This window comes from Suricata suricatta, chromosome 14 (genome assembly GCF_006229205.1).
Source record: "Suricata suricatta isolate VVHF042 chromosome 14, meerkat_22Aug2017_6uvM2_HiC, whole genome shotgun sequence".
NCBI classification, from domain to species: domain Eukaryota; kingdom Metazoa; phylum Chordata; class Mammalia; order Carnivora; family Herpestidae; genus Suricata; species Suricata suricatta.
The window spans coordinates 57,220,226-57,240,200 of NC_043713.1; the positions used below are offsets into that span (position 1 = coordinate 57,220,226).

At 41.5% G+C, this 19,975-nt stretch overlaps 1 pseudogene; it reads left to right on the plus strand.

The window, feature by feature from the left end:
* Positions 1-5,471: 5,471 nt before the first annotated feature.
* LOC115277446 lies at positions 5,472-17,683 on the plus strand (annotated as a pseudogene).
* The last annotated feature ends 2,292 nt before the right edge of the window (positions 17,684-19,975 follow it).

A 19,975-nucleotide genomic window follows, 5' to 3' on the forward strand; every position in this document is an offset into this window, starting at 1 on the left:
TTCAGAACGCTGTTTCCAAGTATGTCTGCAGGTGTTTGCCTGCCTCCAGGTTCTGTCACAGTCAGGCTCGCTGACTCTTAAAACTCTAGGCTTTAAGTCTTAATTTCCAAACCAGTTGCTATTGGGAATTCATTTTCCCTGTGTGCTCCCCTATGTGTTAGTCTGTCTATCCTCCTTCTCTGTGACCATGGCTTCCTCCCCACCATAGCAACCGTGGTCTGTTTCTCTCCCAAACTGCATCTCTGCACTTCCTACCTTCTTCCATGTGGCCTCCTCTTTACCTTTGGTCGTGGAGTTTGTTCTGCCAGTCTTCAGGTCAATTTCTGGGATATTTAGGATGATTTGTTATCTAGCTGTATTTGTAGGAGGAGGTGAGCCTAGGGTCCTGCTAATCTGCTGCTATCTTCCCCACTGAGCAGTATAGACATTTTAACAATAGTTGTTCTTCCAATTCATAAACATGGAACGCCTTTCTATCTGTTTTTATTGTCTTCAATTTCTTTCATCAATTTTTTATAATATTCAGAGTATAGGTCTTCTACCTCTTGGTGAACTAAACTTGGTTAAGTTTATTTCTAGGTAGTTTATTCTTTTTGCAATTGTAAATGGGATTATTGTCTTAATTTCTCTTTCTGCAACAAATCTCTCTACATTGGTTTTGTATTTGGCACACTTACTGAATTCATTTATCAGTTTTAGCTTTTTTTTCTTTTCGGTTGAGTCTTTTGGGTTTTCTATATATGATATCATGTCATCTGCAAATAGCAAGCATTTTATTTCTTCCTTACCAATTTGGATGCCTTTTATTTATTTTTTTTTGTCTGATTAGTGTGGACAGGATGTTCAGTATGATATTCAATAACAGTGGTGAGAGAGGACATCCCTATTTTGTTTCTGCCTTAGGGGAAAAGTTTTGTTTTTCCCCATTGAGTATGTTTTTGGTTATGTTGGACTTTTTATTTAAACCTTTATTATGTTGGGGTTTGTTCCCTCTAAACCTACTTTGTTGAGGAATTTTTTATTTTCTTAAGAGAATAAATTGAGGCTCTCATTATCAAGCTTTTCAAATGCATACTTGTTAGTATTGGGGGAATAAAGCACCTATTGGTAGAATCAAAGTCTAGATTGTTATAGGGCATAGACAGTTATTGGCAGGAAGCTGTGGGAGTTTCTGAGTTTTTAGTGGTGGGACAATTTTATTCGGAGCATCTCTCAGCTTGTAGAATGTGTGTTTAAGGGTTGGATGGTCAAAGGAAGTAGGCAATTAATCAGACAGTAATGGTACCCTTAGATAGTTATTGCAGGTAAAGATTTGCCAGAGTAGTATTCTGATATTTTTGATTCCAGTGGTTAAACCTTTTATGTATATTTTACTCATGGTGGCCTCTTTCTCCATATATTTTATACTTTTGGGGGGTAAACTTGTGTTCAAAAAGGCTTTGTGCCATTCCTAGGAGACCTGGGTTGTGGGTATATACTTTCTGGGAAGATTTTTTTTTCCACTTATGCAGCTGCTCCAGGGTGTTACCAGACCAGAAATCCTTGAGTGAATTTCTAGATTTGTAGGAGTAAGCATAGATTGATAGTAGAATTTGAACTCCAGAGCAGCACCAAGGCATGCTCATGGTCATGAACTCTCAAGGAGACACTTGCCTCATCTAGATCCCACACAAATACAGTTTTTCTTTTGTCCTTTGTTCTCCTACTGTCAGAGGGAGAATTTTTTCCAGTCCTTGCTTTTTTGGACTAGTCTCAGCATCGTGGGAGGTAGGAAAGGGCCTCCAACCTATAGTCCCTACTTCGTGCAGGCCTAAGCCTTGTCTTGTCTTCTGACCTCATTAAAACTTGTCTCTTATTTACTGGAGATCAGCTAATACTCTGAGGGGGAAGAGTAACATCAATGCCAGTGTGGCTTTTAGCTTCAGCATCAAGTTTTTCTTTTCTAATGTAGGGACTTTCCTTAATTTTTCACAAGTGTAGGTATACATGTTTTTTAAAAAGTTGTTATGTTGGATAGCATTTCCTGTTATTTTTTATCTAAAATTTTTTTCCAGGATGTTAAATTGCTCGAGATAGAAGTCTGAACATTTACTTTTCAATATAAAAATGTATATTTAGTGGGGCACCTGGGTGGCTCAGTCAGTTGACTGTCCAACTTCGACTCAGGTCATGATCTCACAGTTTGTGCCTGCTTCAGATCCTCTGTCCCCTTCCCCTGGTCCCTCCCATGCTTGCACTCTCTCTCTAAATAAATAGGTAAATAAACATTAAAAAATTACTATAAATACAGGGGTGCCTGGGTGCCTCAGTCAGTTAAACCTCCGACTTCAGCTCAGGTCAGATCTTACATTCGTGGGTTCAAGCCCCGCGTCAGGCTCTGTGCTGACAGCTAGCTCAGAGCCTGGAGCCTGCTTCCGATTCTGTGTCTCCTTCTCTCTCTGTTCCTCCCCCTCTCATGCTCTGTCTCTCTGTATCAAAAATAAATAAAACATTTTAAAAAATTACTATAAATACAAAAAATTAAACCACAAAAGTACTCCAAAAAAGGGAATTCTTTTTAATCTTAGGTTAAGAAATGCCATTTTAATTATAATTTAAAAGTTTTACAGCCAGTAAAGAGAAATTGGTACATTACTACAAAGCCAAAACTTAAATTTGGGTAATAAAATAGAGATACATAAACAATGAAAAAGACATGATAAATTGGAAAATGTTTTTCATGTCAGGAAGAAAAAGAATAACAACCTGATAATAAAATAGTTGAAATATATAAATTGACTGTTGAAAAAAGATTCCTAACCTCTCTCAACATTTGAGAAATGCAAATCAGAATATGAACACATGAAATAAAAGCATGGAAATGCCATTTTCATTTAGTAAAATTGACAATGATCAACACTTTTCAGCTATGAAATTTGCAACGTTCAAAGAGTCATGTAGCACCTTACATTGAGGAGGTTGTGGAAAACCAGTCATGTGCCATTGTGGGAATGCAGTTCTCCACAATCTGTCTGTAGGGAAGGGTGCATTTGGCGGATATGCATTGATCCAGCTATTTCATGTTTAGAAGTTTATCCTACAGACATTGCTCACAAGGGCATCCACTGAACATTGTTTATAATACAGAATATTAGCCCTAAGGGTCCAACAGTGGTAATTGACTGAGTGATGATACTTTCTTATAATGGAATAACCGTGAAGAATAGTGGATACTCTCTAAGATATGCTGTTAACAGAAAAAACAAGATATGGAACTATATACAATATTCTACAGTTTGTGTAAAACAGAAAAATTTATGTACATATTTGCTTGTGTGCAAGCAAATGTCTGGGGGTCCCTGGCTGGCTCAGCTAGTAGAGCATGAGACTCATGAATTCAAGACCCACATTGGGCATGGGGCCTACTTAAAAAATTAAAAACAGAAACAAAAACTAGAAACAGTGAAGTATCTGGAAGGATTCACAAGAAAAATGAAAACATTGGCTGCCTCCAGGGAGAGGAAATGAGAGGGACAGGTAGGAAGGAGACTTTTTATACCTTTTGAATTGTGAGCCATCAGGGACACCTGGGTGGCTCAGTTGGTTAAGCTGCCAACTTTGGCTTAGGTCACCATCTCATGATTCATGAGTTCAAGCCCTGCATAGAGCTCTGTGCTGACAGCTCAGAGCCCTGGAGCTTGGTTTGGATTCTGTGTCTCCCTCTCTCTCTGACCTTCCCCCACTCATGCTCTGTTTCTGTCTCAATAATAAATAAAACATTAAAAAAAAAAAGGATTATAAGCCATCAGAATGCATTGCCTTAAATACAATTTGAATTTTAAAAAGACACAAACAGATATTTTTTCCAAAAAATCCAGTTTAGCAGCAAAAATGTGTCTCGATGAGTGACTAGGTACCCACAGTCTCTAGTAAGAATGTTAACATGACAAACTGCTCATTAGGGAGTCTTGATTATAACTAATAACCTCCATCTGTTGATCTAGTCGTGTCTTTGCTGGATAATGACCTATTTTTGTTCTCAAATTCTAATTGTTTCCAAGTAGGATCTAAGATTTGAACAGGAAGATTTTAGGCCAGGTAGTCATGCCTCTTGTGCCATTTACTTCTTTGTCCTGATACAGGAGTTCAGTCCATCACATTCATTATTAAATTTTTTAAATGTTTGTTTATTTTGAGAGAGAAAAACAGAGCACTAGCAGGGGAGGGACCAAGAGAGAGGGAGACAGAATTCAAAGCAGGCTTCAGGCTCTGAGCTGTCAGCACAGAGCCCTATATGGGGCTCGAACTCACGAACTATGAGATCATGGCTTGAGCCCAATTCGTACACTCCACCAACAGAGCAACCCAGGCACCCCCATTGCATTCATTTCAACAGATGCATTCCACTTCCTTAAACTAATCGGAATCAATAAAAATACCAGCAAGAAACTCCAAACCTTAATTCCATGAGTGAGCGGCGCTTGACGTCGGGGGAGGGGGAAAAATAAATAAATAAATAAATAATTAAATAAATAAAATTCCATGAGAAGTTCTTTAGGAAGACTGTGATCATATAAAACATACTAACCAGTAGTTCACATCTATTGCTTCATTTATAATCTGTGGTACTACTGCCTTTCACTGCTTTTCTATGTCCCCTCTTCCTCCCACCCCAATAATGGGGCCTCCATTACATTCTTGTAATTTCCTCACTGTTGCCAGTTTTATAAAGAGCTCAGTGCAGTTGGCAGGACCCAGAAACCCCAGGGTGGGGAGGAGGAGGCACGAGAGTGTAATCATTTTAAGGTAATTGTTAATTTATTAAAGCACACCTTGTCTATCCAAGTGTTTACAACTCTCCCTTTTGTGAGCTGTTCTGAATAGACATACCAGATTTCCTCCTAGGGACCTGTTTACACAAGTACAGAACTCAGAACAAAGAGCTCCTCCCAGAAGGGCCCAGAGCACAGACTCAAGTGATTCCTGGGGCCAGTGGCAGGATGCCAGCCACGCTCATGCTCCAGGTTCCAGAAATAGATGTGACCTCTTGAAAGGACACATTCTCTTATTGATTAGGAATCTTGAATGAAATTCAAGGAGTGCAGGTGTTCAGCAGTTCTGGAGATGAAATTCGAGCAGCAGGGCCTCTGCCTTTCCCTGTGGCTGCATAGAAATCTGTATCAGTGGAATGAGGGGTGCTCACTTCCTCTCGTGCACATGGATCACCTAACATCATGGCTTTTTGTCATTTTTCTCACTCCTTTTCTGTTTTCCATGCCTAGGTAAAAAGAAAAACAAACATCCACATTTTCATTTAATGCTTGATTTTCCTGTGAATAAGGGGCTCATAAAATAGATTAAAAATAAAACAACACATATTTCAATCAGTCTCAATTTCAGATATTTCTTCTGGAAAACAGGAAAACTGAGCGGATAGACCTGGCAGTCGAGGCTTGGGGTTCTCATCTGGGTGCTTCAAGCCCGGACTGGACATGGAGCTTGACAGCGGCGAGCAGCATGCGGTTGCAGGCACCTTCTGCCAGACACGGAAGGTGCGTCCACTTTGTCCAGAGCCTGTCAGCAGTGACTGCGCACCAAAGAAGGGTGCCGCGATACCCACCTGGAGCTGCTGCTTTTTCTATCATTCACATTTTGGTCAGGCTAACATGTGCATGATCTGATTGCACCCTAAGTTGCCCCACTGGCCACAGGACTGAAGAGCCAAATCAAAATAACCGTGTGACCTTGGTCTTTGTGAGCAGAACAGGGAGCACAAGCATCCCAAGGCAGACTAATTAATTTCCATCAGCTGGGCACAAACATGGTGGGGCATAACTATTCTTCCCTGGGTATTAGAACCAGGAGCTGCTGGGAGAATGGTGGCTCCAGGGGGGTGAGGAGGCGGATGGGGAGGGGGCTGTCTGATACAATAACAACAGGAGGACCAGCACAGGCCTGATGGGTCCTGTGCAAGGCAGATTTTGTGAAGGCACAGGAAATGTAAGAAGGTGTGAGAAGGAGCGAGAAGTTCCAGAAGAGAGTATGAAGAAGCTGATCAGTCACAGCAGCAGACCTAAACCTCAGTAGCTCCTGCTTCTGTTGCTGAGGCCTCTGGACCTGCCTTGATTCCAGGGTAAGCCTCACTCCTGATGGTTCCCAGCTTCTTTTCCTGTATCTTTGTGCAGGTATTCCCTTGCAATAAGCCTGTCTTTTTTTTTTTTTTTTTAGAAATCTTGGTGAGCCTCTTCTCCACAGCCCCAAATCCTAAGTAATACAATGCTCTCTCAGTCTTTTTCTCTCAACACAAATGCACCTATATGCTTTATACACTTTTTCTTACAAAACTGGATCAGAATGAAATGTTATTTTTTATTTGACAATATGTTGTGAGAATTCTTCTAAATGTCACTGAAACCTTATAGAATTTCCTTGCCAGGTACCCAAACTCCTGAATAGCTGTCATCACAAAGCAAAGTCCAATTTGCTGCCATCCTGCTGGAAAAAAAAGTACCTGCACAGAAACCCATTGAGGAGTTAAGAGAAACTTTTTCCAGGCCTGCTTCTCTTGGAGTCCCTCCGACCCCAACACTTGGGTAGTTAGTGCCTTTTCAACAGGCCTCTACAATAATTCTTACTTCCTCTGTCTAAAATCTATTTCTCAATCACACAAACATATTGGAACTGTCCAACGAACATGAAATGAGCCACAAAAGACCAGGAAGCATAACTTATAGTTCTATTTGTTTTGTGACATTTTAAAAATAGCAAATCTGTCATCGAGACAAAAAACTGAAAAACTGAGCTCTTTGGTATGACTCAAGTAAAGATGACCCTGCAGCTGAACCATCTCACAAGGCTATCAGGAAATATGGGCCATTTAAAAAAATTTTATCTAAGGTAGTTAGCATATGGTACAATCATGATTCCAGGAGTAGATTCCAGTGACCAGTCCCCTATGTAAAACACCCAGTGCTCATCCCAACAAGTGTCTTCCTTACCCATTTAGCCCATCTCCCTCCCATAATCCCTCCAGAAACCCTTAGTTTGTTCTCTGTATTTGAGAGTCTCTTGTGTTTTGTCCTCCTCCCGGTTGTTGTATTACTTTTGTTTCCCTTCTCTTATGTTCATCTGTTTTGTATTTGAAATTCCACAGATGAGTGAAGTCATATGATATTTGTCTTTCCCTGAAAGACTAATTTGGCTTAGTATAATACCCTCTAGTTCCATCCACGTAGTTGCAAATGGCAAGATTTCATTCTTTTTGATGGCTGAGTAATACTCCATTGTGTGTGTGTGTGTGTGTGTGTGTGTGTGTGTGTGTGTGTGTGTGTATCACATCTTTTTTATCCATTCACCCATTGATGGACATTTGGGCTCTTTCTAAACTTTGACTATTGTCAATAGTGCTGCTATAAACATTGGGTACATGTGCCCCTTCGAAACAGCACTCCTGTATCCCTTGGATAAATACCTAGTAGTGCAATTACTAGGTTGTAGGATCGTTCTATTTTTAACTTTTTGAGGAACCTCCATACTGTTTTCCAGAGTGGCTGCACCAGTTTGTATTCCTACCATCAGTACATAAGAGGTCCTCTTTCTCCACATCCTTGCCAACATCTCTTGTTGCCTGAGTTGTTAATTTTAGCCATTTTGACTGGTGTGAGGTGATATCTCATTGTGGTTTTTATTTGTATTTCCCTGATGATGAGTGATGTTGAGCATTTTCTCATGTGTCTGGTAGCATCTTGATGTCTTCTTTGGAAAAGTGTCTATTCATGTTGTTTTCCCGTTTCTTCACTGAATTATTCTGTTTTGGGTGCACAGTTTGGTAAGTTCTTTATAGATTTTGGACACTAACCCTTTACCTGATATGTGCAAATATCTTCTCCCATTCCATTCATTGCCTTTTAGTTTTGCTGATTGTTTCCTTCACTGTGCAGAAGGCTTGGATCTTGATGAGGTCCTAATAGTTCATTTTTGCTTTTGTTTCCCTTGCATGTGGAGACATGTTGAGTAAGAAGTTACTGCAGCCAAGGTCAAAGAGGTTTTTGCCTGCTGTCTCCTCTAGGATTTTGATGGCTTCCTGTCTTAGGTTTAGGTATTTTATCTATTTTGAGTTTATTTTTGTGTATGGTGTAAGAAAGTGGTCCAGGTTCATTTTTCTACATGTCACTGTCCAGTAGGAAATATGAGCCATTTAAACAATTTTTAGCCACGTTATGCCTAGAACTGTCATGCCTCCATAACTTTAAACTTCAGCTCCTGAGGCATTTTTCCATGTCAGCTGTAGCCAGGAGGTTCATTAGCTGCACTGCAGCCTTCACCTAAGGACCTTACCATGGGGGAGTCCTGGCATTTCAGGTCTCATGTGGAGGCCCTAGCCTACTCTCTTGAGCCCTCTGTGACCCAGCAGTGCTCCTCACTTGAGCTATGCAGAGGTTGCCTCTCTCCCTGGCTGTTGTTCACCTGGGTCAAACTCCATCCTGATCTTGTGCTTATAGGATGTGATGAGCATTGCTCTGTCACTATTTCAGAGGTCCTCACCAGGAGTGCTCATGGGTGAACACTGTGGGCTGGGAGTTTCTAAGAAATGCCCATTGTTGGGGTGCCTGGGTGGCTCAGTCAGTTAGGTGGCCGACTCCTGATTTTGGCTCAGGTCATGATCTCAGAGTCATGGTATTGAGCCCCACGTTGGGCCCTAAACTGGGCATGGACCCTGCCTTGAGATTTTCTCTACCTCTCTCACTCATGCTCTCTCTCTGTCTCTTTCTAAAAGAAGAAAAGTCCATTATATTTGGCCTCTAGCTTTTGCTTTGTCTAACAACACAGAAAATTTGGTCTCCTGGGCACCATTCTCCCTATTTCATGATTTGGTTGTCAGGCTACTACTGGGAGGGTTAATCCCTTGATACTTGTCACCACTGGGCATGCAGTTTACTCAACTGGTGTTTGTTCCTGTCCCTTCTGCCTTTGTTTTCCCTAGCTCATATAGAAGATTGGGGAAAAGAAAGAACTCAGAAGGCTGAAATGCTGGTATTGTCCCATGACAGTGTGTCTTAGGTGTATGGCAGGAAAACAAAGAAAAACGTCGCTTGCTTTTCACAGTGTCTGTACCTGGAATTACCTGTCAGCCAGCATCCTTGTGGTCACATGGTTATACAGCTGTCAAAACTCATCAGGCTGACCACTCAACACCTGTGCATTTTGTTGTTTATTCATTATGTTTTCGGTTTTTCTTCAATAAAAGTTCAACCCTAGAACAGTGCCACATCCTGCACTGTAATGTGAGGAGGCAAATAAATTCGCCTTTCCCATGGGCTCTGTGACTTGAACCTTGGGGCCTTGTGTTCCTTACCATCCCAGCCCCTCGCCCCATCGAATTTGGCCAATGTGTGGCCTGATGGTTGATCCTTCTGCCCCTGGTCCTGGTATCTTCAGTTCATCTTCCTCATGGCCACCAAATGACCTTTTAAAAGGCAAATATTTCCATATTATTCCTTGCTTTGAAGTCCTCAGTGGCTTCTCATCTGCTAGTGAGAGGATAAAATCCAAGTTCCTCATAATGTACAAAGCCCTCCTCCGTGAGGTGGCTCCTACCCACCTCGCCAGCTCCCGTGCTCACTGCTTACCAACTCCCATTTCATGCTCCAGAAATAAAAACTGCTTGTAATTCCCCACACTCCCAATATTCCCCCTGCTGGACTGGCCCTTTCCAAAATTACTAAATTAGAATCTGTGCTAGGACAAACACATACTGTGTGGGCTTCCAAAACAGTGGTCAAGTTTTATATATTCTCCTTAAATAGAGACATTCACCCTATTTTGTATCTGAGGCAGCTGTGAAGGTGAAGAACCAGGCTGGGGGCTACAGGCCATCATTTAAGTGCTAGTTTTGCTCCCCCTTTTTAAGATTTATTTATTTATTATGTTTTTATTTATTATTGAGACAGAAACCGCATGAGTAGAGAGGGGCAGAGAGAGAGGGAGACACAGAATCCGAAGCAGGCTCCAGGCTCTGAGCTGTCAGCACAGAGCCTGTTGTGGGACTCAAACCCACAAACCGTGAGATCATGACCTGAACCGAAGTTGGCAGATTAACTGACTGAGCCACCCAGGCACCCCAGTTTTGCCCCTCTTTGACTACCCGTCCTTGGGCTGGTCACTTAGGATGGCTGAATCTTAACTTTCTGTTATGTAAAACCAGGGTTATAAATATTCGCCTTAAAGGAAGAGAAACACGTGAAATGCTGGATGTCAGGGAACTATAGAAACTCTTCAGTGTTGCACAGATGTGACTTGTGTTCAGTCAGCAGAAAGTAGTAAAGTCCGTTGTGGGCCCTTGGCGATGTTTTGCTGGATGGGTTCTGCTTGAGAGTGCCTTGAATCCTGGGAAGAATTTTCCATGGCCAGCTCTGGCATGTAAAACACACTACTGGCTGCTCCATCAAACACCATAAGGATTCCTTCTCCAAGGACAAATTTAAAAGAATGCAGCATCTGCCCTTAATTGTGGATGATGGTAATGGGAGTAACATCTAATGCTCCAACAGGGACAGGCTGGGGAGGAATTCAGGGCACAGTGGACAGAGCAGTAGATGCAGAATGAGGTTCTAATTCTCTGCCACAAGTTTGTGGGCTTCCCTGGGCTTAATTCACACATCTCCCAGGGCTCAACTAAACTGCAAGGTGCTGTGCTGGTTCTCATGTTCCATGTATGGCCAAGACAGAGCAATGCAAAATAGATGCTTGAAGTTTCGGTTTTGAGTAACATCCATCTTTAGCTCCAGGATTCATCAAGCCACAGATATTAATTGATCTACAATGTGCCCAGTACATAGTCCAATGTAACTGTTCTTAACAGAAGTGCCATCAATGAAATATACTAAGTGATAGTTCAGTCTATCTATTTAGATGCCAATTTCTCAAGAGAAATCTCCTTTTTGCAGGACTAAGTGGTGCCTCCATTTAGAAGAGCTACAGGGGCACCTGGCTGGCTGGCTCAGTCAGGGAGTGTGTGACTCTTGATCTCGGGGTTGTGCGTTTGAGTGCCATGTTAGGTGTAGTGATTACTTATAAATAAAATTTAAATACATACATAAATACAACAGCTACAGTAATATGAACATTTTTAAATAAATACCCTACAGAACTGTAACTGTATTTTCCTTATGATTTTCTTAACATTTTTCTTCTCTAGCTTACATTATCATAAGAATATACTGTATAATACATATACATAATATGTGTTAATTGACCATTTATGTTTTCAGAAAGGCTTCTAGTCAACAGTAGTTAAGTTTGGGGAAGTCCAAAGTTATATGCAGATCTTTGACTACATGGGAGTCCAGAGCCCCCAACCCCTGCATTCAAGCATCAGCTGTAGTTCGAAATTATTTATAGTCACTGCCTCTGGGAGCAGGGCTTGATGGGAGGAGGAGGATGGGGGAGCATCATGACTTAACCTCTTCCCTATTTTGCTTACTGTCTTTTGAATTCTGTGCTATTTATATCAACTAAACTTTAAAATTATCACATAAGTGATGTGAAATGGCATCTGGAACCTGCTTTCAACTACTCCAGTGGTGGCCAGGGGGATGAATAGAACCAGCCATGTATTGATAATTATTAAAGCTGGGTGATGGGTAAAGGGGGTTCCTTATGCTGTTCTTTCTACTTTTAGATATGTTTCAAATGTCCCATTACAAAAAATTTCATTTTTTTCTATTAAACTTTTTTACTATACATTTATTTATTTTTGGGAGACAGAGCATGAACAGGGGAGGGGCAGAGAGAGAAAGAGACACAGAATCTAAAGCAGGCGCCACCAATGTTCATAGCAGCACTGTCAACAATAGCCAAAACATGGAAAGAGCCTAAATGTCCATCACCTGATGAGGGGATCAAGAAGATGTGATATATATATACAATGGAGTACTACATGGCAATGAGAAAGAATGAAATCTGGCCATTTGTAGCAAAATGGACAGACCTCGAGGGTGTCATGCTAAGCGAAATAAGTCAGGCAGAGGACAGATACCATATGTTTGCACTCATAGGTCTAGCAGGAGAACAGGAGAAACCTAATGGAGGACCAGGGGGGAGGGGAAGAGGGAAAGAGAGTTGGGGAGAGAGAGTGACGCAAAACTTGAGAAGACTATTGAATACTGAAAACGAACTGAGGGTTGAAGGAGGAGGAGGGAAAAGAGGTGGTGGTGGTGGTGGGGCACTTATGGAGAAGAGCATTGACAATAAACTATTAAAAAAAAAAAAGAGGGGCGCCTGGGTGGCTCAGTCGGTTGAGTGTCCGACTTCAGTTCAGGTCATGATCTTGCAGTTCGTGAGTTCGAGCCCCGCATCGGGCTCTGTGCTGACAGCTCAGAGCCTGGAGCCTGCTTCAGATTCTGTGTCTCCCTCTCTCTCTGCCCCTGCCCGCTCATGCTCTGTCTCTCTCTGTCTCAAAAATAAATAAAACATAAAAAAGAAATTAAAAAAAAAGAAAACAGAAAAAAATAAAATAAAATAAAGCAGGCTCCAGAGTCTGACGTGGGGCTCAAACCCATGAACCGTGAGATCATGACCTGAGCCAAAGTTGGACGTTCAACTGAGCCACCCAGGTGCCCCATGAAAAAATTTAAATAGTAAACATTTCAACTTATTGAAAAGCAAACAAAATTAGTCATACTCTACAAAATTTTGCTCTATTCCACCTTTTCCTTAAAAATTTTGTTACTATAAATGAAAACAAAGTGAAAGTTCTGTATGATAAATCAGTTAAATTATTCCAAGAGAAATTAGAGTGAGAACCCAGGAATGAGACTGGAGTCAGAGGTTGCCCCTCGCCCCAGGAATGTCTGTGTCCCCCCACCAAATTCATATGTTGAAGTCCCACCCCCCGATGTGCTAATGTTAGGAGATGGGACCTTTGGGAGATAATTAGTTAAGATGATGGAGCCTTCCTGAATATGGGATTAGTGCCCTTATAAAAGAGACCTTAGAACTCTTTTTTTGCCACAGTGAGAAGTCAGCATCTGCAGTTCTGAACAGGGTTGTCAGCAGAACTGGCCCATGCTGTTGCTCTGCTCTCAAACATCTAGTCTCCAGAACCATGAGAATAAATGTCTGCTGTTGATGAGCTGCCCACTTTGTGTTAGTCACAGCAATGAGAACAGACTGAGGTGGCCCCATTAACTCCAGCTGAGTGGAAAGCCAGCTAAGACAGGCATGCTGGGTCATGATCTGCTGTTCTTTTGACCAAGTGTGTCAACAGAGACACTCATGCCAATAGATGAGCATGTCCTCAGACATGCCGGGGCCACCTGGGGTTACTGACAATCCATGCATATTTGCAAACACTTCTTTTCTCACTAACTCTCCTTTAGGGAAAAAGTGGAAGAGGTGAGGCCATAACCAGATGGGGACAGTAAAATGGAATAAGATGAACACCCATACAGTGCATTTTCCTTTGTGAATCGGGAAAATGGCCCAATGAGAGCTGCTGTTTTTCTCATTAACTTAGCAATGCATAAAAGAATGAACATATAAACAAGAATTTCTACCAATGGGAATAAATGCCAAAAATAATGTGGGCTTTAATATCAATGGTAATAGTTTTCTATTGCTGTTCTTAAACTACCACCACGGACTCAGTGGCGTAAAACAACATAGATTCGTTCTTAGAGTTTTGGAGGTCAGAAATTAAAAATTAATTTTGTTGGGCTCAGATAAAAATATCAACAGGCTCAGGGGAGCCTCCATTTCTCAGGGGAGAATCTGTTTCCTTGCCCTTTTCAGCTTCCGGCAGCTGCCAACATTCCTTGGCTTGCAGCCCCTCCTTTATCTTCATAAAGATATCTCTATAGGAAGAAAAATGATTGCCAAGTAACTTTATTTCATGAGAAGTGATTTAAGACATTAATATTAAAATAAACATATGTTATAGAGTAGAATGAAAAATTCTCACATGTTTTAAAAATAAAAATGTAAGTCTTCAAAAAGATGCCCACTAACAGAATGGTTCTTTGGGTTTCATCCCAAAGGCCTTAGGTCGGTTGACTCCTCTCTACCATTGGAGACACTGCTGGATCCAACTCTTCTACATGTGAGGAAGTGCAGGTCCAAAAGCTAACTTAAAAGTTTTTTTTAATTTATTTTTTAAAATTTATATCCAAGTTAGTATACAGTGCAACAATGATTTCAGGAGTAGATTCCTTAATGCTCCTTACCCATCCCACCTCGCACAACCTCTCTAGTAACCCTCTGTTTGTTCTCTATATTTAAGAGTCTCTTATGTTTCATCCCCCTCCCTGTTTTTTATATTATTTTTGCTTCCCTTCCCTTATGTTCATCTTTTTGGTATCTTAAAGGCTTCATATGAATGAAGTCCTATGATATTTGTCTTTCTCTGACTAATTTGGCTTAGCATAATACCCTCTAGTTCCATCCACATATCTGCAAATGGCAAGATTTCATTCTTTTTGATTGCCAAGTAATACTCGTGTGTGTGTGTGTCTGTGTGTGTGTGTGTGTGTGTGTGTGTGTGTGTGTCATATCTTCTTTATCCATTCATCCATTGATAGACATTTGGGCTTTTTCCATACTTAGCTTTTGTTGACAGTGCTGTTATAGACATTGGGGTGCATGTGCCCCCAAAAGCTAACTTTTAGAAAATTGTTCTTAATGTTTATTTATTTTTGACAGAAAGACAGAGTGTGAACAGGGTAGGGGCAGAGAGAGAGGGAGACACAGAATCTGAAGCAAGCTCCAGGCTCTAACTGGCACAGAGCCTGACACATGGCTCAAACTCAAGAACCATGAGATCATGACTGAGCCAAAGTTAGACACTGAACTGACTGAGCCACTTAGGTGCCTGGAGCTAACAACTTTTTAAAAGCACGTGAGGGCAGAGCAAGGGCCGGGACATAGCTTTCCTGACTCATGGCAGTTTGCTGAGTGTCTGCTCCAGAGAACCCATCTCATAGGGCAGAGATGGACACCTGAGTGGGTGAAACTGGGTGGAAAAAGCAGTCAGATCTGACTTCCTGATGTGTCTCCTTGGTCGAAGGAGCTATGTCCCTTTGCTATCTGGGCTGGCACATCCCTTGGTGTAGTGGGATGGGATCTCTGAAAGGCAGATATTCTCAAGGGGAAATGAATAGGAATCTAGGGCACAATTTGCCCACCTGCTAAATACTTGATTGTTTCCCTGGAAGAAAAGTTCAGCATTGTTATGGAACTGAATGTGTCTCCTAGATTTCATTTGTTAAAGCTCTAACTGCCAAAGGGATGATATTAGGAGATAGGGCTTTGGGAAGTGATCAGATTTATTTAGATGAGGTGGTAAGGGTGGAGCTCCCATGATGGGATTAGTGGCCTTATTAGGGCCACCTGGCCACCTCTCCTCCAAGTGATGACACAGCAGGAAGGTAACTGTCTGCAACCCAGGAAGAGGGCCTTCCCCATGCAAGGAATCTTCCAGCACCTTGATCTTCAACCTCCAGCCTTCAGAACTATAAGAAATTAATGCTAAAAAAAAAAAAAGGAAAAGAAATTAATGCTTAATATTTAAGCCAAGTCTGTGGTGTTTTGTTGTAATAGTCCAACCTGACTAAAGTGATCAGGATTCTGATGGGCCAGATATTTACAGTGTTTACACACATTTATATGAAAAAAAAAAAACCCAATTAGTAATTCTAATTTTAAAACACTGGGTTTGAATATAATACCAACTTTGCTTTAGAAGACCATGTCCTTCAGGACTTGACTCACTTGAAAAAGTAAGAAATCCATATTCTAGGCCTCCTCCTCCTTCTTTCCCCTTTCCTCTCCTCTCCACATACCATAGATAAAGCAGTGGTCATCAACTAGGGGGGATGAGATTCTCATTTTGGAATGAGATCTGTCAGATTCCTTTAGAAGATAAATAGGTAACACTGCAGATCATGCTGGGACAATATAAATCACAAATGGATACAAGCCTCCGCCAGTGCGGGGCACTCCCCATGGTGCATGATGGTCTGCATGTATTTGTAGTTGGCAAGTTATCTTTGAATCCTACATGACCAGCACTGATGTATTATGAAGGCCAGAGAACTGTGTGTCCTGGTGAACTGTGTGCAGCAGAGGTGAGCTGTTTCCATGCAGGTAGGTGATCGAGGCTAAATCTCCCCACACTCAGGGGTTTCTTGGCCTGCACACCACTGCATGATTTGGAATGCCAGGACTTTGTTTGAATTCAGTCAGCTTCTGCCTGTTAGCACTTTGGGAATATTTTACTTCCTCAAAAAGACTCCATATGTCTCCCAGCAGGACCTATGATTTTCTATGTGCCAAATGAAAGGCACACACAGAACAATGACTCTGGTTATGATAGGCAGCCAAGGCTGTCCAAACCCTAGTACCAAAATGTGGTGGGGGGGAAGGGGCAGGTGCTGTTATTATCTTACCCTTGAGAAGTCATTGGGTCAAGTTAAGCATCCCTTCAGGTTGCATATTTGTGAGTCATGAAAAAGAAATTCCATTCAGTAGCTGGAAAATTACTGAAAACTTGGATATTCACAAATGGAAAAAAAAAAAAAGTTGGAAGTAGGAATACAAAAGAGGTTCTGACAAGCTTTCTTGTTAACAGCATGACCCATTTCAGAATTCATGAGGTTCCCCAAACTGGGTTTGCATGATGCACAGATGCTTTGAAGCATCTGTGAAGCAGCAAATACATTGAAATCTTATTCAAAGGAAAACCACATTTGCATGACAAACATTGGAACATTGCTCTAAACAAAGACCAGTTCCTGGAACTTGATGAAAACCCAGGAATGCAGAACAATGTGGGTACTCAGAGCAAGTGGGACTAATGACAAGATGGTGAACAACTCCAAGAAAGCAAATCTTCCTTTTTTAGACGGTTCCACCTCTATCTGCCTTGTGTGCATTTCACATTCTTAGCCTAGGGAATTTGGCTGTCCCTATTCTAACTGCCACAGACTGCTGTTAGAAACTAAAGTTCCTTATGCCAGGGTGTAAAGCTGTGCCATCCAGTACATCTTTAAAATGGCTTATTATGGAGCTGGTGGGGGGGGGGCGGGGGGGACAGTGACGCCCCTCAGGTGGTTGCAGGAGAGGGGTCAGGATCAGTGTGTCTTGCTTTCGATCAACTGTGGGACGTGGTCGAATCTCAGGAGGAACTGATTCACCAGCTGAGGAATGTGATGGTTCTCCAGGAGGAAAATTTTGTCAGTAAAGAAGAGTTCCAGGCAGTGGAGAGGAAGCTGATGGAAGAGAAAGCTGCCCATGCCAAGACCAAGGTCCTCCTGGCCAAGGAAGAGGAGAAGTTGCAGTTTGCCCTCAAGAGAGGCAGAGGTACTATTTAAACAGCTGGAGAAAGAGAAGCTGGCGTTTGAAAAGGCGCTCTCCAGTGTCAAGTGCAGAGCCCTGCAGGAATCCAGTAAGAAGGACCAGCTCATCACAAGTGCAATGAAATTGAGTCTACATTATAAAGCAAGAAGATATACTTAATGTCAAAGAGAATGAGATTAAGGAGTTGCAGCAAGTTATCAGCTAGCAGAAACAGATCTTCAGGAATCACATGTCTGACTAATGGATCCAGACGCAGCAGAAGAACTACATGGCCCAAGTGCTGGACCAGAAGCATAAGAAAACCTTGAGGTCGCGTCAGACCTGGAGCCATGAGCGTCCCAGGGAAAAATAAAATTGTTGTCACCTTCAAAAAAGAATAATAAAATAAAATAAATAAAATGGATTATTGTGTCAAATCTCATTTGTCTTAACTCTTCATGTTAATAAGCACATAAACATAGTCATGTGGTGGTTATTGTTTTTTTTTTTTGCAATGTCTGATACAATTATGGCAATATTAACAGTGGCCACATTTGCAACTCATGGCTTCAGGCTTTTTGTTTTGTTTTACTAAATTAATTTTATTTACCAGGAGGTTAGTTGTTTCCTCTGTGTTTGATTTCACTAAATTATCAGCTGCAAATTCTATATGTACTTTTTTTTCTTTTCTTTTCAATATTGAGAAAGAAAGCAAGGAAGGGAGGGGGGCAGAGAGAGAGAATCTTAAGCAGGTTGAGGACGAAGTCTTAGTCGGGGCTCAATCTCACAACCCTGGGATCATGACTTAAGTGAAAATAAAGAATTGGATGCTCAACTTATTGATCCACCCATGCGCTCCTGTATATAATTTCTAGGTTCATGCTCCTCAGGTAATATTTTTAATTTTTAAATTCAAATGTTGCTATATTAACAAAGAGTAGTGATAATATGCTGTGCAGACTACTTTGACTTAGCTAATGGTTTCAGCTGCAAGAATAATGGCTTCTCATTTTACATCCCAAGTTTCTAATTTTTGACCTATTATGTAAGGTTTCTCTTCCCTAATCCACATGACACATCAGTGTAAACTAGAAAACGGATCATCTTTCAACATTTCTCTCTTATGGTTGAGGGCTTCTGTTTGCTGTTTTTGAAAATTATGATAAGACTCCACATTTTGAAAAATGAATGAGGACTACAAAGATGTCTTCATATACAATATTGGTTGGTTTCACATCCATTATAACCTCCTTGACGTCCTTTAGCCAGATTTTGATTGTGAGCAGATTCTTCTGATTACTGCTAAGCTTTGTAGGATTTCACAGCCAGTAAGACAAAATTGATCTAGGTGCTTTCCTTATATATTTATATCATCAAAGTGGTTCTGAACACAAGCTGCCTCTAAGCTTAATTATCTAGGGCACAAACACCACCCAGGATGAGGAAGCCCCGTTCCTGTGACAGTTCCCTCACATTGTTTTCCATTATTTTGCATGATGTCTTAACTTTAGAGAGTACTTCTGGTCCATGACAAGGCAAATTAAAAATTTATGCATAAGCCCACAACTCATTTAACCAACTGAGCCCTATTTTTATTTTTATAATTACATGAGTAAAGCAGGAATTCATGATCATTGCAAAAGAATGCAACGGTACAGAAATATATGGAGTAAAAAGTGAAAGCTTCTTCACACTCTTCTCCCATCTTACCCCTCCCACAGATCCTTCTAGACTTCTCTCAGAGGATTCATAAATTCGATAGATAACCTCCCGCTCTATCCCCTAGAAAAACTGGTCCCTCTTTCTCCTCCTCACCAAAAAGAATACCTGCTTAGGTGGAAAAGGAAGTGCAATTTCACAAAGTAGAGGGGGGGAATCCGAAACACTATCATGCATTTGAGGGGGGAGATGGTGACGGTTGGGGGTGGGGGTCTAATAGAGGAGCTAGAAGAGGGAACTGTTTGAGCAGATAATGAGAATCTGAGGAGAGTATGCTTAGATGAAGTTCGGGGCACCCATGGGTAACACCTTCCCAAGCAACAGCCCTCTCATTAGAACCAATCTTTTCAGGTCCAGAAGAAGGTACAACTTAACAAGTACTTGAATTCTCCTATGCCTTAGTTTCCTTCCTATAATTGTATCCATCCTATGCCACCTTGGGTTCTAGGCTTGAGGACACCCAAGGTGACTGTCTATCCCTGGGTGTTCTAGTAGGCTCCAGAATGTGCCTCATGGCAACGCTAGGAACACAATTGAGACTGTCACCAAGCAGGGCATGCTAAGAGGACAGTGTGCAGACCCCGGCTCTCCTTGAGGGTGGGAGGAAGCTCCCCTCTTTATGGGCTTTGTTAAAAAATTCAACTGAGTGAATTTTAATGATCTAATTGGCTCTATTCAAAGACTCGTGAATCAGGCAGCATACTATCTAGCAGATAGAAAGGAACACTGAATAGCTGTACAAAGTGCAAGGCTTGTAGGCAAAGGGGAGTGGGAATAAAGAAGTTACTCCAGGTAAAAAATTCACATTGGGTTTTACAAGGTCACCCTCCTTTAGGGGGTCTGTCAGGCAGATTACCTCACTGGTGCTGATCAGGTGATTCCTCGTTGACTGCTTTACGATTCCATTTCTGGGAGAACCAAATCTGTAATTAAGTATCATTTTGGT